Source organism: Lissotriton vulgaris, chromosome 5 (assembly GCF_964263255.1).
Source record: "Lissotriton vulgaris chromosome 5, aLisVul1.2, whole genome shotgun sequence".
NCBI lineage: Eukaryota > Metazoa > Chordata > Amphibia > Caudata > Salamandridae > Lissotriton > Lissotriton vulgaris.
The window spans coordinates 1,758,633,932-1,758,659,352 of record NC_141693.1 but is presented as its reverse complement, the minus strand read 5'-3'; positions in this window follow the sequence as shown (position 1 = coordinate 1,758,659,352).

Below are 25,421 nucleotides of genomic sequence, written 5' to 3'. Positions count from 1 at the left end.
CATCAGGTCATCAAAGTGTTGCTGTAACATCATCTTATTATCCTTCACTTCTCTCGGGACTGGTCTTCTCACACAGATCGTAGCACAAAGACTACAAATGGCGGGACCACACTGGATGCATAAACAACACGAGAAAAGGATAGCTAACGCCATACCAAGGAACATCAGAATCTTCCATCCCCATTTGGACAGCGATTCCCATAACCATCCCATCAACGACCAGTTACTTTCGTCCACATGAATAGACTCAGAGATCTTATGTAGTCTAGAGATGGCTTGGTACATTGTCGGGGCGTTATCTGGTATGAAAACGCAGCAACTAGATCTAATCAATTTGCATACCCCACCTCTATCTGCAAGTATAATATCTAAAACAAAACGGTTCTGTAATGTCATAAGGCGATCCGCTTGAAGCTCAGCAGTAATATTGCTAAGGGCATCTGCAGTCTCATTTATAGTGGCCTCAACCACTCTCGTAAGCTGACGAATATTCCTACTATTAGCCATAGGACCCCAAAAGGGTAGGAACCCCTTGAAGAAGTCTCCAGCTTCTTGTGCGACAATATCTTTCGCATCGATTATACCTCTACCATATCTTGTCTTATGGTAATTGGAAACAGCAGTGTATGTAGGGGGAAGCAAAAATGCCATGTAACATGTGCCGGAAAAATCAGATGGCAACCATGTGTATGCTCTATCGTGACAAACAAAATACATGCCTTTAGCTGGCACGAACGGAGGAGATTTCTGGGACGTATAAACGTATGTTTGAACACACACACTCTTACCAAGCTGAGCACTCGGATTCTGACCATTACCTTGCAAACAGAGATGACCTCGGTGGGGTATAATCCAAATAGGAGGAGACCTTTGCTGCCTTTCTTTCTCCGTCAAGCTAACACTATATGTCGTCTTAATCCAACCGACATATGCTCGTACCTCACCTCTAGGGATAGGGTTATACGCATTGATATCTCTAATCATATCAACTATTCCCTGTATCAAGGCATTATTACTTGCATTGTCTTTGACGGAAAGTACAGGAGAGGCTTCATTCGCATAGATAAACATTGATTGGAGTGCCCAAACTGACCCGTTAGGCGAAAAAGGCAAAACCAAATATGGCATTCCCTTATCTGTAGTATGTGGCATAAGACCACACACCCAACAATTCGTGGTATTTATGACTAGCTGATGCTGATGCAACATCTGTATAAACAAATTGTTCACAAATTCTGATCTTCGTGTCTGTTCATGTTCAGGTAACGTATGAAACTCATGTGGAGAAACAGTAGAAAAAGAAAGAGTAGGTTGGGAGGTAGATGTAAGTGGCAATTGTGTGACAGAAAATCCAACCCACACAAGCTAACGTAATATTCACAAGCATTAGAAAACACATTATTAAAAAACATTTGCTATGAATCAATATACATATTCGAACTTTAGAATCCACTTTCCTAACACATTTATCAGACTCAAAAAACTCCATCCTCTAACGTGTTGCTCACAGCAATTTTCCTTCTTCACTTAAGTGTGCACCAAGATCGCACTAACGACCCTGAACCACAGACCTTGTGTCAATACGCGGCTCACCCCTTAAGAACTTCCTACTGTGACCCTGCAGCTGAGTCCGGATGGTGACTCGAAAAAGGAAAAAGCAAAAAAGTCTCTTGATCTGACAAGGTGTAATTCACTATATAAAAAATTATTTTTATTTGTCCATAGCAACAGGCTTTCTTGGCCTCAAATCGTAGCATTCTTTATCAGGTAAAGTTGGATCCTTAAATAAAAGTTCAGGATTGGTGGTGTCAATCTTTAGATGAGGAGGCACAGCAGCTTGCAGAACATCATCATCCTTGCGATCTGACCGTGTCCATGTCAAATGAGCATCAATAAATGGAACGAATTTGGGGACTCTCTCGCAATCTGTGTCAGCTATACCATCCCTCACCCACTGATCATATGGTAAAGGCAAAGGAACTTTTTTTGTATGGGTGGCATGCACCCAGTTCTTTTTACCAGCTACTCTAACAGCAGTTCTATTGACCAGCAATACCAAATAGGGACCAGTCCATCTCGGTTACAAATTCTTGGATCGCTAAAAATTCTTCGACAAGATAAAATCACCATGTTGGATCGTGTGCCCTGGATCTGTAGTAGCTGTCGGCAAACTGTCATAGACCTGTTGGTGGAGAACACGCAATTTAGCAGTCAAGTCATGTAAGTAATCCACCAACATAGGGTACTCAATACTGCTGTATTCTTTAGGATGAGGCACACCCCAAACATTCGCAGGACGACCAAACACAATTTCATACGGACTAATTCCCACTCGAGAATGCACAGTCGTCCTTGTTGACAAAAGAGCCAACGGCAAGGCATCCGGCCATGTAAGACCAGTGCTCGCTTGTACCTTAGCTAATTTCAGCTTCAAGGTACCATTGTAACATTCAACAAGTCCAGAAGACTGGGGGTGATTCGCTGCATGGAACTTCTGATTTATTCCCAAACCAGCACATACTTTCTTCATGATTTGACTCACAAATTCACTCCCATTGTGCGACCATACAATTCTCGGCAAACCATACCTAGGGAAATATTCTCTCAGCAAAACCTTGGCTGTAAACAAGGCAGTATTATCCTTTAGGGGGTAGGCCTCTATCCACCTGGAAAAGGCACAAACAACCACAAGGACATACTTCAAATTATTGCATCTCTCCATATGTATATAATCTAGCTGTATCACCTCAAACGGATACGGCGGAGGAGCAAAATGACCAGCTGGAGTTGGAGTTCCCTTACCAGGATTATGCTTCAGACAAATCATACAATGTTTCACCACGTTCTCTGCACATTTCGGAATTCCAGCTGTCTGCCAAACTGGAGCCAACAACTTGCATATTCCCTTCGAACTTATGTGAGCCATTCCATGAGCCATTGTAACCACGGGGAGCACATACGCATCTGGCAACAGCCATCGCTGGTGCTCATCCTAGTTTCATCCCCCTCTGACTGGGACGACTCATGGTGGCCTTCGGATCTGAGCTCAGCACCCATTCCCACAGACCACGCACGTAACCTTGGCTTCATCCTAGACTCCTCACTCTCGATGACCAGACAAGTCAACGCCGTCTCATCCTCCTGTTTCAATGTACTTCGTATGCTCAAAAAAATCTTCCATTGGATCCCCGCGGAAACAAGAAAGACTGTCACCCACGCACTGGTCACCAGTCGACTGGACTACGGAAACCCCCTTTACGCAGGAATCACAGCCAAATTACAGAAAAAACTCCAACGCATCCAAAACGCATCAGCGAGACTCATTTTGGACATCCCTTGCCAAGATCACATTACCGGCCACCTGAAAGACCTCCACTGGCTTCCCGTAAACAAGAGAATAACATTCCGTCTCCTCACCCACGCACACAAGGCCCTCTACAAACTAGGACCCGAATGCCTCAACACTCGACTAGCCTTCTACACACCCACCCGCCAACTAAGATCCTCCAATCAAGGCCTCGCCGCAGTTCCGCGTATCCAAAGATCCACGATGGGAGGTAGATCCTTCTCCTACTTGGCGGCCAAGACCTGGAACTCACTCCCCACTCACCTCCGCCTTACACAGAACCACATCTCCTTCAGAAAAGAACTTAAAACCTGGCTATTCGATAAATAATAATTCCCCCCCCACCCCGCCCCCCCCAGCGCCTTGAGACCCTCTGGGTGAGTAGTGCGCTATATAAATTCTTGAACTTGAACTTGACAACTCAACCTAACAACCTGTCGAATCCAACATACCCGTAGTCTCAATCCAAACACTCACTTCTTTCTCAGTCGCTTCAGCCTGAATCATTTTCACACTTTCTATTGTGTCTTCACACATTCCACCAGCCATAACCCAATTAGCTGGGCCTACAACATACATACGGCTCATCATGTCTTTCGCCGTTTCCTTCGCAACTTCATCTGCAAACGCATTCCCTCGACCAACATCGTCCACAACTTTCTTATGCGCACTACACTTCACAATTGCAATCTGCTTTGGGAGAGTGAGAGATTCCAAAAGTTCATTCACCAACTGCCCATGTTGAATTTTAGTTCCATGCGAAGTAATGAACCCACACTCTCTCCATAAACGCCCAAAACTATGGGCAACACCAAACGCATACTGACTATCGGTGTAAACATTCACTCGCTTTCCTTCTGACAACACACGCTCTAGTCAGTGCAATCAACTCTGCTGCTTGCGCAGAATTCTGTGGTATGCGTGCTGTCTCAACAACTGTATGTAAAGTTGTAATAGCATACGCTGCAGTTGTTTCACCATTCGGTAGCTTAAAACACGAACCATCTACTCATAGGGTACCATCAACATCCGTAAGGGGAGTATCCCTGAGGTCAACTCTAGCCTTCGTTTCTTCCTCTGTACGAAGTAAACAATCATGCTGTTCCTGAGGATCCGTCTCTGTAGAGATCGGTAACAACGTAGCTGGATTCAACACGTTACATCTTTAAATGTGAACATGACAAGCCAACAATGTCAACTCGTAACCTGACAGACGTGCACTAGTAAGGTGCTGTGTCTTATTCCTGTTTAATAAGGTATCCACTGCATGTGGGACCATCCCAATCAACGTATTATCCAATACCAAACCAGCAGACTGTCGGATAGAAACAGCCGCTGCAGCTGTAGCTCTCAGACAACTCAGCAACACCTTAGCAACTGGGTCTAACGTTGCTGAAAAATACGCACATGGACGCTGCTTGTCCCCATATGGTTGTGTCAACACTGACAACGCACAACCTTCTCTTTCGTGCACGTACAACGTGAAAGGCTTACTATAGTCTGGGGTACTGTTATGGCTGGATTTTCTGTTTAGATGGGATCAGCCCCCAGGGGCCCCTATGACCCAGCCAAAACGTACTCACCTTCCCTCCTCAGATCGTGTTCACAATGGATAGATTTACAGATATATATACAGGCCGCACCTAAGGATGGGGAATGATAATATACATATATAGGAATTTTCTACAATATCTTATTCACATCAGTTGGTCTCGCGGCCACCCCGACCCAGACCGGTCTACCCTAGGGCAGATATTGCGCACAATCCGGTGCGACTACACATGGGCCTGCAGAACCCAATGCTCCTGTTTCCAAATGACCAACAATCCTGTCGATCTACACGCTAGTTCGACCCCCTAGCGCCCTCACTTATTCAAGCCACAATCCTGTGGGTATCGGCACTGGTAGTCCTCCCCAGTGTTCTCACTAACGCCGCATATCAACGACGACCACATTCCTATGAACAATTATCGGGATAATATCTCCGTTATCTACTTGGGATAAAACTACAATAATAACTTTGAATATAGTTCCAAATTATATAGTGTACTCCCTGCTCTTGGCATCAAAGGTCCACTCACTCCCTCTTTATTCAATCACCATTTACCTGATCGGGATTTCTCATCCGTTCACCTAAACAGCTTTCGACTAGGAATGCAGTTTACCGAGATTGAACATAAGCACCAGGTACACAATAATTCTATATGAATTAGGGTATTTATTAACAATAGACACAAATCACATTACTATGCAGCATAACTTTTGCAAGGAAAAGGTGAAGATTAGAGTGCACATCCTAGTTAGGTTAGACAGATATCACCTTGTTAGTGGGAAGTCTGGACTCGGCAGTCATCTAGGTTCCCTTCTCGTCTCTGTATCCTGGCTCGCCTTGCAGTCACCCTCAGCCGTCACAAGTACACGTCTGCACCGCTAGGCTCAACCTCGTCTGCTTCCCCTCAGGACACCGGAACCTTGCTGATTATTAGCTACCGTCTCTCTCTCTCTCTCTGTATCAGTGCGCTCCGCGCTGCTTCTCGCTCAGTCTTTCTCAGAGAGTTTCGGTCTTAAATCTTTCTCCGACTTCAAAGATGGCGACTTGTCCACCATGAAAATGAATAATGGCAGAGATGCTAACGGCTAGATGCCGCCTACGGACTAACTGACAAACTGACTAACACCTTCGCTAATATCAAAGCCCGTTCCTTCATGGAAATTCACGGCCAGTAACCTGCCGCCCACCAAATTCTTGTACCTCCCCGTACCAAGGACACTTTCCCAGCCGGCCGGCCTGAAGTTGTGTCTTCGGAGTGGAGAAAAATACATTCCTTCGATAAGGGTCAGCCTGAACCGGTTCTCTCCAAGCGAACAACAGCTTGAAACTAAAACATTACACTTCACCTAGAAAGCCTTCTCGAGCTACCGGGCAGAAAGCAAAATGGAGTCTGTCTCGTTTAAGGCCTACGGAGCCCACAATATGCATAGCTCCATGGAAAATAGCCCAGCATGTTAGCAAATGAGCGAATCATGACTAATACTTATATATCTATCCCCTAACTTAAATTCATAAGCCTTACTCTAAGGAAAATAGTACGAAAATGCCCTAATATATGTAAGGCAGGGTCCCTGTCTATCGGCCTAATCCCTATGCTATGGGGGTGATAGGCTGGAGTCACTCTCCATCATTCTCCTTCTCCAAAGAGCTAGCAAAAAGGCAGCCATAACATGTACCCAACACAGGAGCTGAACACAATGCATCGCGTAGTTCAGAAAAACTTTTCTGACATTCGTCAGACCAAGGAAGAGGATACGGAGTATCTTTCAGAGTCAATGCTAACATTGGTTTCGCCAACAGTGAAAAATTGAGGATCCACTGTCTACAATACGATGTAATACCTAAAAAGGCACGCACTTCTCTCTGTGTGGATGGTACATTCATTTGCGCAATTGCTTGAATTCGTTCTGGGGTCAATCTCCTTCCCTCCTTCGACAAGAGATGACCTAAGTAGGTCACTTCTTGGCGACAATATTGCAACTTTGAAGGTGACACTTTATGATGAAGGTCAGGCAAATGCCGCAACAAAGAAAGAGTAGCCTCTTTACAAATCTTTTCATCATCAGCGGGAATCAACAAATCATCGACGTACTGAATAAGAGTAGCACCAACAGGTACCACAAAACCGTCAAGCTGAGTTTTCAACGCCTGACTATAGATGGAGGGACTTTCACAATACCCTTGGGGAACACTCTTAAACCGGAAGCTTCGGCCTCCTAATGAGAAGCCAAAAATATCCCTGCTCTCCTCAGCAATAGGAATACTGAAGAAAGCATTCTTCAAATCGATGACAGAAAACCAAGCTGCCGAAGCAGGAATCAAAGTCAACAAAGCAGTAATATCAGGTACCACAGGAAACTGTGGCACGACAATCTTGTTTACCTCTCGAAGGTCGATCACAAACCGGTACACAGGTGGCTGAGAAGCATCAGTACGCTTAAGGACAGGCAAAACAGGACTGTTACAAACATTACCTCTTGTTTCCTCAACTACACCCTTCTCAACCAAATCATAGACAATCGCTAAAATAGCTCTCACCATCACTCAAGATCTTGTATTGGGGAATACGAGGTAGCCTAGCTTTTGACTTAAGGGTGACAACATAAGGTGGAATCTGCAAAAGACCAACATCATTTGGACCTGTAGCCCAAAGTGTATCAGGAAGCGAACGCAATTCCAGTGGCAAACAATCCGTAGACAAATACATTGGGGAAATCACTTTCTTACCGAGGGTAAGTTGTACTCCTGAAGGAGAACAATGTAATGTCGCATACAATCTTTTCAGCAGGTCCAAACCCAACAGATTATCACCACAACCAGTTGTTAGAATAAGTGGAGCTTCCAATTCACAAGGGCCAATGGAAAGGGACAAAGGACTAGAAACCGGATTACGAACTGGGGCGCCTGAAAATCCTACTGAAACATTGGTCAAGCCAGACAAAGGTGCGCCAGGAAGTTTAGAGTGCATAATAGAACTCTTCGTCGTTGCACCAGTATCCAAAAGAAAAGGTTCTGCCACACCTGATGTAATCACTTCAATATAAGGTCCACTCTGATCTACTGGAACTGACACTACTCCCTCACTTTGTCCTTGGCTGTCCTAGTTATCATTATAACCAGAACTCTCACCTTCGACATAGTAATCTTCAACATAGTACTGGGCAGACTGACCACTTGGAACATTCTGTCCGTCAAAATAATTCGCAGAATTCTGTAGGGAAGAGGAACGCTCATTCGGAGGGATCACACCACGTCCCCTACCCCTAGGAGCTTGCTGAAAACTACCACGACCTCTCTGACCAGATACACCATTCGCACGCTGTAACAAAGCCGGGCAACTATTCTTGTAATGACCTTCCTCTCTGCAATAAGCACACTGATTAGGGCCAGGAAAGAATCGCTGAACATAGGGCTCAGGCTTCTGTAACAATCTCTGAAATTGTGAAGGTTGCTGAAACTGAGGCTGATTATGATGAGGCGGATAAGCTTGCTGCAAAAGAACTTTCGTCTTTAACTCTTTAGTTTTCTTCTCCACTTTATCCTTCTCATCTTTATCCCTATGCTCGTAATATTGTGCAGTAGCCAATATCTGGGCCGACGAAGAGACAGCCCATGAACTCTCAGAGTCCTTTAACTTATTAGAAAGTTCGGGAAGCAAATTAAAAACACATTTATCCATAAACAACCTTTGACCACCCTCCGTACTCATATCCTGACCACTATGAACGATAAACGTTTCTTCAAACCTCGTGAAGAAATCAGACACACTCTCGTCTTTCTTTTGCTTACATGCTGCTAACTTATCCCAATTCACTCGTAAAGCGGGCATCATTGTTTTCATCAAATTAATAATTCTACCAGGTAATTCTGAAACTAAAGGTTCAGGTTTAGCACCTCCCTCTTGTCTACTATCTGCAGCAACAATATTCGCCCAGGTATCACCTAATTCAGCAGCATGATTCTCATGACGAATCTTCGCCCACAAGGGTTGAGGGACTACATTACCCATCAACATATCGATGTCAGCTAAATTCACGCTTCAACTGTCTGGGACAACTCCTTGTAATAACCAGCAGGATTCTTACGAGGGTCAGGTAAGGTCTGCTTAAGAGCCAAGACCTCTGCTCTCTTCCAAGGGACATGAACCCATACTTGCTGAAAAGGAACCTGAGCGGCCTGAATACCCAAATTTACATTAGCCTGAACTGCTTCTTTCCATACAGGAGGAACTTCTCTCATAGGGTACTGTTTCACTTTCCTCCTGACAGAGGAATCAGTTTCATACAATGTCTGAGGCGAAAGTCTAGATCTGAAAGCAAGTATCGTCTCTACGGCATCTGTAACATCAGATTTCACTATCATCCCCTTAGCAAAATCTGACTGAACATCGAGCACATCCTGCGGAATCGGACCCAACTCGTTATCTTCCCATTCCTGATGCAGAAAAGTACACATTACATCAAAAACATACCTTTGCTTAGGCGGTACCCACTGAAAGAAAACATCCATAACTGCTGGCAAATCATACCTCGGAGCATTTAAAATCCACCTACGAGCCAACAAATCCAACAAAGTCTGTTCTTCAGAACTAGGAAGCGGACTGCGACTCTGCTTACGTTCCGAAACAGGGGTCATATTCAGTGACCCAAACAATGGTGACAACAGATTACCAACAGTCTCGGTCATTCGTTTTCAAGCAGAAGGGGAAGAAGTAGACACAAGAACAGGAGAATAAGTATTCTGAGGCAAGGAAGGTGTAGGGACAAGAACAGTAGAAGTCGAAGATGCAGAAGCAGAAGGCAAAGGAGTTTGAGGCAAAGCTGGTAGCAAAGCTGGCGACCCTAGAATGGGTTGCGCAGGAGGAGGCAAAACCATCTGTGGAGCACCGGATGGCTGAACAACAGCAGGAGGTTGAACAACAAAGGGTGGAACAACCGGGGGTAATGGAGGCGCAGTAGCACCCTGCACATAGGGAGGAGGCAATCTCAGTAAATGAGAGATCAGAGGATCTTCTTCAAGGTCTTCCATCACTTTCGGAGGCGAAGATGGCAAGGCCGGATAACATTTATCTATGGCCATGCAACGCTATCTATCTAAGACTTCACTCGCGCGCTCTTCTCCATCTTCCTTAAACTGTCTAGCAGCTTGTAGTACTGACATATTTTTATCTTTCTTATCTCTCTTTGCTTGCTTAATTTCTCGCTGTTTGGCTTCCTTACGCTAAAGGCGGAAAGAGTTAAACATTGCTGGCCGGGCTTTCTTCCTAAATAGCCTAACTTCTAGATTGTCTAAAATCTCTGTTTCAAAACTACCATGTGGGGGCCATTGCAAAACACCATCTTTTTTCGTACTTCATTATAAGTAATGGGACCCACTCCGTGTTTAGAAGAGAGCTCATTAGTCGGAGTTCCAACCGGAGGTATCGGACATGAATCCTCCAATCGGGAATCCCTGTTATAACCACAAACAAACCAATTACCAAATTTACCAAGACCAGGCATCTTGCTCACTAGTCTGGTTTCAAACTTCAAAGGGAATCAAAAAATGATACACTCGTAAATATACAAGCCCTTCGGCTTTGGGTACTGCAGCAACCAAATCAAAACAAAGGAACCAAACAAAGTCATGGGAGCGACCCACTTATACTTAACCAAATATCTGTCACGCCACCAGAAGACCGTCTATCGTCTCGCTTTACAAACATCAATCGGAGGGTCCAAGACAAGGCGACAGTCAGGGCAGCAGTCCTTCGTAGCCGTTGGAAAGCGGGAAGCCTCGCAGAAAAGACCTTTGGTCCACGTCGACATGCAGGGGTCTATGAAGTGGGGGCCCTCCTCCAGAATTTCCGCATGTGGCTCCTCGCAATCTTCGGGCTTGGACCGGTACCACTGAAGTCGCCCCACGTTGGCCGTGCCAACTGAAGAACTGGGTTATCAAATACCCAGCGGCGCCAGGGACACGCCCTAAAGTCCTCTGGGTTCCCTTGCTTTGGTATACAGAGACACGGAATACTTCTAGGTGGCGTCAGAGATCAAATTTATTAGCTGCAGCTAGTAGCAGAAATCCCAGCAATACAACACGGTGTACAACTCAAGAAACTGCTCAATTTTCATAGAGCAAGACATCACCTTTTATACACAATATTCTCATTATAAATGTACACCCACTGCACCAAACTCTGACCAATAGGACACATTTTCTAACTGAGTATCACATTAACAAAAACCCAATTTACGGTAACCCAACCCAAAGGTTAATTATTAGGACTGTCCCAAATTCAATTTCCACAAGCCAGACAAATCCATAATTGAAAGCACTACCCATTTAATGAAAAGTCGCAAGGAAAGAAGCAATTTAGATATTGATTAGGATAAGATATGTGCAAGGAAACTAAAGGTTAACGAGGTCCTGAATAGTGATTGAAAAACTCAGACAACGATCAGCTAGTTAAACTGGTTTTGCAAAAGGTCAGTTTCAGGTGAAACGGGTCACTTCCTCTGCAGTTCATTCAGAGTCAGAAAAACCCAAGTTAATATATGCACGAACTCAGAAGACTAAGCCACTTGTTCGTTGGCCCTAATTCACAGGCCTAAGTGAGGGCAAGACTAAAATGGAGTCAGGTTTGAGAATTACAGAACCACACAGGTTTTAATGAAACCAATGAGAATGCTATAATCATTCCTCATAATTTAAGGAGAGTCATCACTCTAAAACTTATAAAACAGCCCTTAAACCAAGAGGTGGTGGAGCAGTTTTTGTGATAGATGATCATGATTCTCACCAGACAGAAGTATTCTACTCATGGATAGTATTCCCTGAATCAAATCAATCAATCAGGTGAATTTGTAGAGCGCGCTACTCACCCGTTTGGGTCTCAAGGCGCTGGGAGGGGAGGGATCCGCTACTGCTCGAATAGCCAGGTCTTGAGTTGTTTCCTGAAGGAGAGATGGTTCTGGGTCAGTCGTAGGTGGATGGGGAGGGAGTTCCATGTCTTGGCCGCCAGGTAGGAGAAGGATCTTCCTTTGGTGGTGGCTCTGCGAATGCGTAGGACGGTGTCTCAGGTGGGCAGAGATGTGGTTGTGGCGGGGGATGTCCAGGATGAGTCGTGCAGAGGCGTTCTGTATGCGCTGGAGTCTATTCCGTAGTTTGGCTGTGGTTCCCGCATAGAGGGTTTTCCCGTAGTCCAGTCGGCTGGTGACGACGGCCTGGGTGACCGTCTTCCTGGTTTCGGTGGGGATCCATCGGAAGATCTTTCGGAGCATGCGCAGGGTGTTGAAGCAGGATGACGGGACGGCGTTGACTTGTTTGGTCATCGTGAGGGAGGAGTCCAGGATGAAGCCCAGGTTACATGTGTGGTCCGTTGGCTTGGGGCGGTGCCCAGGGCAGGGGGCCACCAGGAGTCATCCCATGCAGAGGGGGATGATCCCAGGATGAGGACTTCCGTCTTGTCTGAGTTCAGTTTCAGACGGCTGGACTTCATCCATTCTGCGACGTCTTTCATTCCTTCCTGGAGGCTGGCTCTGGCGGTGGCGGGGTCGTTGGTGAGGGAGAGGATCAGCTGGGTATCATCAGTGTAGGAAATGATGTTGAGGTTGTGTTGGCGTGCAATGGCTGGGAGGGGCTCAAGTAGACATTGAAGAGGGTGGGGCTGAGCGAGGATCCTTGAGGTACGCCGCAGAGGACTTCGGTGGCCGCGGATCGGAACGGGGGGAAGGCGGACTCTCTGGGTTCTTCCGGTGAGGAACCAGACGATCCACCTCAGTGCCTTCCCTTGGATTCCGGTGTTGCTGAGGTGCTGTATAAGTGTGCGGTGGCATACTGTGTCGAACGCTGCTGAGAGATCCAGGAGGATGAGGGCAGCTGTTTCCCCGTTGTCAAGCAGGGATCTGATGTCGTCGGTGGCTGCGATGAGGGCGGTCTCGGTGCTGTGGTTTGCTCGGAAACCAGACTGTGAGGGGTCAAGGGATCTGTTTGTTAAATCCAGTAACTAAAACATTTCACTTCTACAAAGAAGATGAACCACCCAAAGAATATATTCCTTCCGAGGATATTGAAGTTCCACTGACATAAAGAGAGCATGATCTCTGATTTAAAGGCGTCCTAAAACATTGCAATCACACTACCAGGCTCGGTCCACTAGGTAGACCAGGAACAACATGGCCCATTTTAGCTGGTTATACACCTCATCCTGACATTGAAGCAATATCAGGCGTAGAATTAATTAATCAGATACAAAAATTATTAGAATTACACAGTTAAACCACAACTGCCTGGAGGTTCTGAGAAGGACTCTATTAAACACAATCCTACCTCTTCGAAAAAGAAAAGGGAAAATAACAAACAACATTAAAAAAAGAAATGTTCTCAATCTCAAAGTAGGTCTCCTCAAAAGGAGCCCTCTGAAAGGAGCTACAACCTCAGGAATAGGGATAATTTGAGAAAACCTGACAGGTATCAAGATACTGATACACGTTACTCTCGTACCTTTGAGGTATCGTCACAGACATCCAAAAGAAGAGGACGGTCAGATAAAAATGAAGAACGCGTGAAGTCCAAAGACGATCAACACGTTCAGAAAAACAAACCAAATCCTCAATTCTCCAATAAGAAGGTAGAAGATCTGAAGATCAGAAATGCTGAGGATTCTGAGAACATAGCTCAAGAACAGAGAGTGGGCTCAGACAATGTTGGACAGCGCAGCAGAAGTAACAATAGCTGGCCAGAACCTGAAGAAACTTCTGGAGACAGTGGACCTGATGAAGACATTCAAGTTGAGACTGCAGACGCCAGGGTTAGTTCTCCACATAGGTTTTATGAAATAACACTCCGGATTGAGGGAGACATACCAAGAACATTGAAAACACTCTTTTGGGAGCAACTTTCAAAGGGTTATGATATACTTCTAGCAGAACAGGACTGGCCACCAGAATTTGTCAGGGAGTGCCCATATGGCGAAGACATCATTATGCCAGCCTTCTCCAATCATGTTCCAGTGAATTTAAAATATACTTATGCCAGGAAATGGGCTGTCGCCCAAGCCCCAGCATTATATAAAAATCATGTAGGATGGGATGAGGTCTGACCTCATCACAAGATCCAGTTAAAAAATCAACCAACTGCATAAAGCAGTACCTGATTAAGCAAGAAGCTAAAAAACAGGTCAGGGAGATCTTAGATAAACTTCAATACCAAGGGGTGATTGAAACATGCACCTCATCAATGAACAATCCTTTGTTTCCTGTTTCCAAACCAGACAATACATATCATCTAGTTTTGGATTACAGACATCTAATTTCTTGTTATAAAACATTTGCAGTGCAAAATGCACATAGTACAGCATTAATGAATAACATTGTGCGTAAAAAATATGAAACTACATTAGATATTTCTAATGGTTTCTTTTGTCAGAACATTGCACCTGAAAGCAGGTATTTGACAGCTTTCTCAATAATGGGGAGCCAGGGTCAATTCTGTGGTCTCCCATAGGGATTCAAGAATAGTCTGTGGTTATTCTCAGCAAGGGTAACAGAGTTACTACAAATTTATGATGACGAGGCATTGTCATATGTCGATGATATCTATCTGACAGACAATGACCTGAACAGGCACTTGAACAGGGTGAACACCATTATACTGGACTTCGCCTCTGATGGTTATAAATTCAATTTAAAAAAATCAAGAATGGCCCATCTCAACGTCCTTTTCCTAGGATATGAACTATCAAGTGAAGGCAAAAGCCTGTCAGACAAATTTTTAGAAAAGTGTGCGCTGCTACAACATCTAAGAACGATGAAAAACGTACAGTCGATTCTAGGTTTCCTGAATTTTGGAAGAACATACACTCTAAACTATGCAGGAAGGGTTAAACCGCTCTACGAATTAATCAAACCTGAATTTAAAATCACACACTGGACACCCGAACACACAGATATCCTGCATTCACTTCAAGCTGACATGTTAGCAACAATTCACTTACAAACACGCGTAAATGTATGCAACTTAGTGATCCGAATCATTCTGGGTCAAAGCGGATTCCCCTTCTTAACTTTTAACGAAGGTGAAAAAGTGCCGATTGCACACAAATCACATTTATGCACACAACAGAAATAATTCTCACAGCAGTTGAAACCGCTGTAGTAAAAGAAAGAGCCCTAGCAAAGGGGAAACACATTATGCGTGTAACCCCTGTACCAGCCTTAGAGACAGTTACAAAAGCTAGCATTCTGAATGTAAAAGCTTTACATCCGGGATAGATACAATGGGTTAATTCACTTGCTGCAACTGAGGTTGCATATGTTTTTGATCTTTATTTGAAAACAAAAGCATTCCTACAATATGAACACGAATGTCTTTTGCCTACTGATATTCTCCCTCTTGACCAGTACAAATTTATAATTTATACTGACGGATCTGCACAACCCGCTACGGTGGTTAAGCAAGCTTATAGTGCAGCATGCGCGATCTTTAAAGGTTGTATGCGTGATGGCAAATTCAGACCAATGATCACAAAAACACAATCTCTAGGAGATTGTACAGCTCAGCGACCTGAACTACAAGCATTCAAAATGGCACTTGAAAATACGGATTTCAAATTCCCCACACTCATGTGCGATTCTTTTTACTGTGTTCAATCTTACAATGAATATTTACAGAATTGGCTTCAAACGGTTTCAAAGATGCAAAAAATGGCACAATCAAGCATAAAACGCTTTGGGAACAATTAGTTCAGTTGCGAAACGGACTACAAAACACTCACGTGATACACACGCTGAGTCATCAACGTGATGGGGTTCACGTTGAACGGAATTCATTGGCTGATGAAGGCACGAAGGGGGCTGTGCAAATGGCTTCCGTAGCTGCAATCGCTCGTTCAAAAACAAAAATAGACAGTGAAATAATACTGGCTGTCAATGCTTCAAGCAAAGGCAGCGGTGCAGTGGCACCTAAAAAGTTTCCACTCAAATACTCACATATAATTGATGCGAATAGCGTTCTGTTTGCTCTAATCCCTGGAGTGGGGGATAGGGCAATACCAAACATGGAACGAAGAGCAGCTCTGATTTACGAAGCACATCTGGGAGAGGGTCTGACACATCAGGGGATTTCTAAAACAATTTTAAAACTAAAGGAGATGTACGGGGGGCCTGAAGGACTGGGCTATTCTAAGGCCCAGCGGTGCCAGGGGACAACACCTGAAACGTTCGTGGGTTACCTGTTCCGGCGTACAAATCACAGAGACACGGGACACTCCTTCGGCGTCAAAGATCGAGGTTTATTTCCTGCAGGGAACACAGAAGTCACAAGAAGTACAACGCGTGTAGGTTCTAGGAGACTGCTTCAAATTGCAACAGTGGATCGCTCCTTTTATACATATCTCCGTCATAGCACAACATGGCGAACAAAAGGTTACAACTCAGTTCCCACAGTAAACTTCAAAAGGGTTGCTTTCATGTATTCAGGGTCCCGGAACATAATTACAGTAGCATCGCCGGTTCCCAACTGTAAAAGTACGTTATCCCACCATTAAGTACATTCCATTCCGGCTGTAAACGAGTTTAAGGAAAGAGTCAGAAACAGGTGCAAAGGAAGACAAAGATAGACAACAGATTGAAAAAGAGTGTAGGGGGCGATATCGGAAACACGATTACAGGATCAAAGGAGTCGTGCCTAATGAATGCACGGCTGAAACAATAGACCGGCACGGCAAGATGAGCCTCGAGCGGGGCCATCTGCCTTTGCAGTGTCATCCCCCTCGGCATAAAAGACACCCTCAAAGGAACACGTGTCTTCCGCAAGAGCTTGGGAATCCCAGGGTCACGAAGCGGACAGTGTCCGTTCGCTGGCTACTTGAGGGCAAGAGACAAAATGGATGCCGTATCTAAAATGGAACCCGTGGGTTCAGATGAAGAAACCCACGAATAAGACGAACGGTTCAGGCCAGCGTAGCGAAAACGCGTACACCCACTAAACTCGTCATTTGCGGTTCATAGATACCAAACTCGTCCATATTCGAACGAGTCGAAAACACCACTATAATTGTCACGGAACCTCAGACGCTCCTTTTGCCCTCCTGTAGGCAAGCACTAGTCGATATCAGAATCAATCTTGATATTCATCAAATCATTCAGATGTTGCTGCAACATCATTCGATCCATCAATGCTTCCTTGGTAACAGATGGCAGTCTTATACTCATCGTAGCACAGAGGCCACATAAGGCAGGACCACACTGTACGCAAAGACAACACGTGAACAGAAATGCTACAACAACCCCAATGATCATCAGAATCTTCCAACCCCACGTCTACATCAGGCCCCAAAACCATCCTAGTAGCGTCCAATCACCTACGTCCACGTGTGTGGACTCGGAGATCTTATGCAACTTTGAGATGGCTTGATAGACAGTTGGAGCGTTATCAGGGATGAAAATGCAGCAACTCGAATGGATCACCTTACATACTCCCCCTCTATCTGCAAGAACAACGTCTAAAACCATACGGTTTTGCAACGTCATAAGCCTGTCCGCCTGAAGCTCTGCTGTCAGATTACCAAGAGCACTTGCGGTTATATTAGCAGTCGATTCCACCACACGAGTCAACTGTCTCAGGTTCCTACTATTGATCATAGGTCCCCAAAACGGCAGGAAACCCTTAAAGAAGTCTCCTGCTTCTTGACCGGCAGTGTCTTCTTCGCTAATAACGCCTCTCACAACTCTAGTCTTGTGATTGTCCGAGTCAACTGTGAAGGTCGGTGGCAACAAGTTCGCAATATAACAGGTGCCCGAGAAGTCACGGGGCAACCATGTATATGCGCAGTCGTAACATACAAAATATGTACCCTTGGCAGTTAAAAGAACAGGGGAAGAGAGCGTTGGTAAAACATACGTTTCAGTGCAAGCACTCCTCCCAAGCTGAGCTCGTGGGCTTCGGCCAAGACCCTTCAAGCAGAAATTACCGAGGTGGGGTACGATCCAGATCGGAGACGAGCTTTTAAGCTGTCTATCACCCACTGACATGCTATACTCAGCCTCACTCAGATCCCTGTATGCTCGCACCTCTTCCTATGGAATAAGCGATGCATCAAAAATATCTCTATCTAAGTCAGCAATCGCTCTTGCCAAAGGCTTGTGGTACGGGCCAGGACCATGATCTGCAGTGCGTGGCTCTCGATGGGGGTAGGAATCTAGTGTGCTACGAAACATAGTTTGGAATGCTCGAGCTGACCCCTGGGAGCTGTAAGGAAGAACCAAATACGGAATTCCCCTATCCATGGTATGTGGCATTAAACCACACACCCAACAGTTAGTAGTATTCATCACCAACTGATGTTGATGAAGAAGCTGGACAAAGGAGTTATTCATGAATTCCGCATGTCTAATCTGTTCGTGTTGGGGTAAAGGATGAAAGGAATGTGGAGAAACAGTGGGAGTAGATTTTGGTTCAGAAGAAGAAGTAGGTAAAGCAGAAGGCAATAACGACTGTAGTCCAAAATAAACTCCACCCACCAGAAGCATGGAAACAGTCAGCAACAGCAGGAACACCTGAAACAGAAAGCATTTTGTTCGTACAACCCTATGTAATGTCGATCTTTGAGCTAGCATCTTCTCCACTTCCGACAACTTTGAGAAATCCATCCTCTAAAAACCATCCGCAACGTTCTTGACGCACTTCGTTCTGAGTAGCGATTATCAATTCCCAGGAGTTCCAAGGAATCGACAAAAGTACCGACCTAGTGTCAGGAACCTGCAAACAGAAGGAAGTACCCGCACGGCCCTACGGTCAACCCGGATGTAAGGTTTTCTTTAATCAAGCATTCACGACGACAGTAAGGGGGGGTAATATGAATTTAAAAAGTAAAAAAAAAAAAGTATTTTTATTAGTCTTTGTTGTGTGAACGAAGAAAATATCTGCTTCTTCCAGGACGAGTCTGCTCTTCGAATAATTGTTCAGGTTGTGGAACAGAGTCCTGTCGATCAGATGACAGTTCAAGTCTCGAGCTCTCCAATGACGAAGGTTCAACAAATGTATCTGACTGTAATGAGGTATCTCCTTCAGGTCGAGCATCACTAAACGGCACAAATTTTGTTGGGGTCTCTGTTTCCGCTGCGGCAATTCCGGTCCTCACCCAAGAATCTGCTGGTAAAGGGATAGGCACTTTTTTGGTGTGGGTGACATGCACCTAGTTCTTCCGGCCTTCCAGTCGAACTGCAGTCCTTGTGGCTAAGAGGACTTGGAATGGCCCCACAAATCTCGGCTCCAAATTGCGCTTCCTGCCGAAGTTACGGGTGACCACCCAGTCACTCGGTTGGAGCCGATGTCCAGGACCCTCAGTCTGTGCCGGTAGAGCTTCAAAGACCTGTTGATGAATTAACCTCAGTTTAGCAGTCAGATCATGGAGATAATCAATTAACATTGGGTACTCAAGACTATCAAAGGCCCTAGGCCTCGGGACCCCCCAAATGTTCGCAGGATGGCCGAACACAATCTCATATGGGCTAAGCCCTACTCGAGAGTGCACAGTCACCCTGGTCGACAAGAGGGCCAGAGGCAAGGCATCAGGCCAAGACAAACCAGTCATAGCTTGGATCTTAGCAAGTTTTAGTTTCAGAGTACCATTGTACCCCTCAACTAAACCTGCTGACTGGGGATGATTGGCGCTATGGAATTTTTGTCAAATTCCAAGGCCCTTACACACACTCTGCATCACACTCCCCACAAACTCACTTCCGTTATCCGACCATACAATCCGTGGCATTCCATACCGAGGAAAGTATTCCTTCAGTAGGACTTTCGCTGTGGACAGGGCAGTATTATCTTTGAGAGGATAGGCCTCGATCCATCTGAAGAATGCACAAACCGCAACTAAAACGTTCTTCAGGTTATTACATCTCTCCATATGGATGAAGTCCAGTTGGATAACCTCAAAGGGACATGTAGGAGGAGCAAAATGGCCAGGTATAGTGCGGGTGCCCTTGCCAGGATTGTACATCATGCATACCATACAATTCTTAACCACTCTCTCAGCACACTTAGCAATACCATCATTCTTCCATACAGGGGACAGCAACTTGCAGATACCTTTCGCGCTAATATGTGACAAGCCATGAGCCATAGTCACAACGGCTAGCACATATGCATCCGGCAACATCCATCTCTGACTTTCCGACAAATCAATCCAACATCCGTGTGCATCTAACTTTCCCGTGCTTTCTTTCCACTTAGTCTTTTCAGTTTTGGTAGCCTCATTCTGAATCGCTTTCACGCTCTCAACAGTGTCCTCACACATACCAGTCTCTGCCGGCCACCTTACTGAACTCGTAACGTACATTCGGGTTGCAAGGTTCTTAGCTGTCTCCTTAGCAATCTCATCCGCAAACGCGTTACCACGACCAACATCATCCGTAACCTTTCGGTGCGCGCTGCATTTAATAATTGCCACCTGCTTAGGCAATGTAAGTGTGTCCAAAAGATCGTTCACGAGCTGTCCGTGTTGGATCTTTGTGCCATGCGATGTCATAAATCCTCTTTCTCTCCACAGACGACCAAAGCTATGTGCAACGCCAAATGCATACTGACTGTCCGTAAACACATTCACTCGCTTTCCCTTAGACAAAACACACGCTCTCGTAAACGCAATCAACTCTGCCGCCTGTGCGGAATTCTGGCTCAATCTCGCAGTTTCCACAACCGTACTCAATGTCACCACAGCATACGCAGTCGTCACATCACCATTCGGCAACTTAAAACACGACCCATCAACATACAAAGTACCAACGGGATCTGCCAATGGAGTGTTTTTTAGGTCAACACGACCCTTCGTTTCTTCCTCAGTTCGCAAGTAACAGTCATGTGGTGGTACATCATCTGATTCCATATGAGTTGGCAACAACGTTGCCGGGTTCAGTACATTACAACGCTTTATTTGTATATGACTTGCCAGAAGCGTCAACTCATAACCGGACAACCTTGCGCTCGTCAAGTGTTGAGTTTTTGTACGATTTAAGAGAGTGTCAACTGCATGCGGAACCATTACCGTAAGGATATTATCCATGACCAATCCTGCAGATTGTCGAATGGACACCGCAGCTGCCGCTGTCGCTCTTAGACAACTCGGCAACGCTCTAGCTACTGGGTCCAAGGTCGAGGAAAAATATGCACATGGACGCTGCTTACCACCAAATTGCTGCGTCAAGACACTCAACGCACAACCCTCTCTCTCGTGAACGTATAGTGTAAGCGGCTTGCTGTAGTCAGGAGTACCTAACACAGGAGCCGAACACAACGCATCACGCAATTCAGAAAAACTTTTCTGACACTCTTCAGTCCATGGCAAAGGAGTCGGAACATTCTTGCACGTGAGGGCTACCAATGGCTTCGCTAGCAATGAAAAATTTGGAATCCATTGCCTGCAGTATGACGTGATACCTAAAAAGGCACGCACATCTCTCTGAGTTGTTGGCACAGTCATTCGAGCGATCGCTGCAATTCTCTCTGGGGTCAACCTTCTTCCCTCCTTTGACAATAAGTGACCTAGATAGGTTACTTCTTGACAACAATATTGCAGTTTAGAAGGTGACACCTTATGATGTAAGTCACAGAGATGCTGTAACAGCGATACTGTAGCAGTTTTGCAGATCTCTTTGGTATCAGCAGCCACTAACAAGTCATCAATATATTGGATCAAGGCCGCACCAGCCGGTAACACAAACGCATCAAGTTGACTCTTCAGGGCTTGGCTGTATATCGATGGACTCTCACAGTAGCCCTGAGGAGCGCGTTTAAACCTAAAGCTGCGACCACCTAATGAGAAACCGAATAGATCTCTGCTTTCCTCAGCAATCGAAATGCTAAAGAAAGCATTCTTCAGATCGATCACTGAGAATCAAGAAGCAGAGGCTGGAATCAGAGTCAGTAAAGCCGTAATGTCAGGCACCACAGGAAATTGTGGAATCACAATTTTATTCACCTCCCGTAAATCAATGACAAAACGATACACAGTTCGTTTCAAAATAGGTAACACAGGACTATTACACACATTTCCCCGAGTTTCCTCAATAACATCTTTCTTGATCAAGTCATAGATGATCGCTAACAACGCTCGTTCACCATCGAGAGAGATACGATACTGGGGAATACGTGGCAATCGTACATTCGATTTCAATTGGACAACATAAGGTGAGATGTCCAGCAGGCCCACATCATTGGGACCTGTTGCCCACAAAGACTCAGGAAGAGAACTCAATTCCGGTGGGAGCTTATCAGTTGACAAATACATAGGAGAGATCACTCTCTGACCCAGTGTAAGCTCCACTCCCACAGGAGAACAGTACAGGGTCGCATATAACCGTTTCAGCAAATCCAGGCCCAAAAGATTCTCACCACAACCAGTAGTCAAAATCAAAGGAGCTTCCAGCTCACGAGGCCCAATTGTGAGGGGCAAAGGGCTTGAAACCGGATTGCTAACGGGGGCGCCAGAGAATCAAACGGAAACATTCGTTAAGCCAGACAAAGGTGCGCCAGGGAGTTTCGAATGCATGATGGAACTTTTCGCTGCACCAGTCTCCAACAGAAAAGGCTCAACTACGCCCGATGTGGCAACTGCGACGTAAGGCCCTCTCTGATCAACCAGAACTGATACTACTCCCTCTCTTTGTCCGTGGCTGTCCTAGTAATTACCGTCATCAATATCATGCTCGATGTAACAGTCATCCACATGATACTGTGCAGATCTACCTGACGAGGAACCACGCTGATCAAAGCAATTGTTTGAATCTGATGAATTGGTAGAACGCTCATTCTGATTTTGAGTAACACCACAACCTCTACCACGTGAAGCCTGTTGAGGACCACTACTACCTCCTCGAGCCCAGCCACCATTATTTCGGTCGCGCAAAACCGGACAATCAAACTTCAAATGGCCCTCACCTCTACAGTATGCACATTGATTATATTCGAGCATAGATCTCGGCGTGGAAGAGTCATTATGCGACTGCGACCTAGAAGACTGTGATTGCGATCTATTTTGCTGCCGAGAGTCATTCTGATTCGAGCGCGGAGGATACGCTTGCTGTAACAAAACTTTAGTTTTGAGATCCTTTGTTTTCTTATCCGCACGATCATTTTCCTCCTTTTCCCTATTTTCGTAATATTGAGCCGTGGTTAATATCTGAGCAGAGGTAGATACAGCCCACGAACTTTCGGAATTTTTCAATTTGTTGCTAAGCTCAGGCAACAAATTCGATACAAATTTATCGATGAACAATCGCTGACCTCCCTCAGTGCTCATATCCTGACCACTGTGATCGATGAATGCCTCCTCAAATCTCGTAAAGAAATCGGAGACACTCTCGTCCTTCTTTTGCTTGCACGCAGACAGCTTATCCCAATTAACTCTCATTGCTGGCATAAGTGTCTTCATAAGTGTAATAATCCTCTGGGGCAAATTCTCAATAAGCTGTTCAGGCTTAGCCCCACCAACTTGTCGCCCGTCGGCCGCCGCAAGAGCAGCCCAATCACCGCCCAACTCGGCTATGTGATTCTCTTGACGGATTTTTGCCCAAATTGGTTGAGGTACTACGTTACCGAACAACATGTCGATATCGGCAAGGTTCATAATAGTAGCATCCACTAATTGGGATAACTCTTTATAATAACCAGCCGGATTTTTACGGGGGTCAGGCAAAGTTTGTTTCACCTGCAAAACTTCCGATCGCTTCCATGGGAGATGTATCCAAACTCTCTGGAAGTGTGGCAAAATTGCAGGATTGACAGTAGCATCACCTGGCATCCACACTGGGGGAACTTCTCGCATGGGATACTGACCAGGTGTTGCCATCCACTCCTCAGTTTCATCCTTAAACAGTGCTTGAGGTAGTACGGTAGATCGAAAAGATAGAAGATGTTCTACAGCACGTCGAACATTACTACCCACAATCATACCACTCGAAAACTGATGCTGAAGTTCAGTCACTTCTGGCGGCACATTGTCTACCTCATCAGTATCCCATACTTCACGTAAGGATTTACACATTTCCTCAAACACAAATCTCTGTGTGGGCTCATTAAATTGAGAGAAGGTCTCAAAAATCGTGCGCGGGGTGTTTTTAATGGGATACCTAATCCAATTACGCGCCATTTTTGTTAACGTATCACTCTCCCTACCACCAGGGATTTGACTTCGACGTTGAGGGACATCGGAAACATCGGACCCAAGAATCGGTCCAAATGGAGAGTAAAGATAAGCAACAGCATTAGGTATGCGACTACGAACAGACGGAGAAGAGGAGAGAAGTACAGGAGCAACAACATGGGGACTAAACACAGGAGCAGTAGGAGTAGCCAAAAGAGCAGAAGTAGCGGGAACAGTAGACTGAGAAGGTATAGGCAGTGGAGCAGTGGGAAGAGGGGCAGGTAAGGGAATAGGGACGACTTGAGGAACAAGAGGATTCGGAAGAACGGGACCAGCGACAGGCTGACCAGCAGCTGCCGGAACAACAGGTTGAGGAACAGGAGGAACCACAGGGGCTGTAGTATCCTGTGCGTATGGAGGTGGTGACTTCAGTAGGTAGGACAAAAAAGGGTCCTCTACCGCTTCCTCACCCTTCTTATCAGTACTCGACGGTAAAACGGGATAACACTTATCCACTGCCATACGTTGCAGTCTAGCAAAAACTTCCTTTTCCTTCTCTTCTTTGTCCCGCTGGAACTGCTCTGCATTCCTCATCACCGTAACGATACCTTCCCTCTTATTTTTCTTAAGCTGTTTGATTTCTTTCTGCTTGGCCTCCTCACGCCATAACCGAAAGGAATCAAACATGGCCGGCCTAGATTTCTTTTTGAACAATTTTGCTTCGAGATTATCCAAAATTGCTGTTTCGAAACTACCATGAGGTGGCCAACTAGGACACCATCATCTTTAGTATAGCGGATCCAATAATCATTATATGTGATAGGACCCACTCCATGGCGACTATAGAGCTCATAGACCGGAGTTCCAACTGGAGGTATCGGACATGAGTCCTCCAATCGGGAATCCGCAGCGCAACATTTAAAGCAACTAAACAAAGTATTACGGCCAGGCATCGTGCACACCAACCGAGTTTACAAACTTCAAGGGTCATCGAATTACGATGTCCTCGCAAAAATGCAAGACCCTCGGTTTTTGGCAATTGCAATCGTCAAATAAAACCCAACAACTAAGAACCAATAACTAAGAACCACAAATGCAATGGAACCATGCAAACGACCAAGTTTCAACAACAACCAAGGACTCTGGGAGCGACCCACAAATACTTAACTGAAAGAGCAATGGCGTCACCAAGAAGGCCCGTCAGTCGTCTCGCCGTACAAAGGACTACGCCAGGCGCCAAAACAGGTCGACAGTCAGGGCATCAGTCCGTCGCAGCCGTCAGGAGGCGGGGATCTTCGCGGGAAAAGTCTTCGGACCACTTATTTCAACAACAGGATCGATGAAGCGGGGTGCACCTTCCCTCGGAGATTTCACACGAAGTTCCTCACGATCGTCGG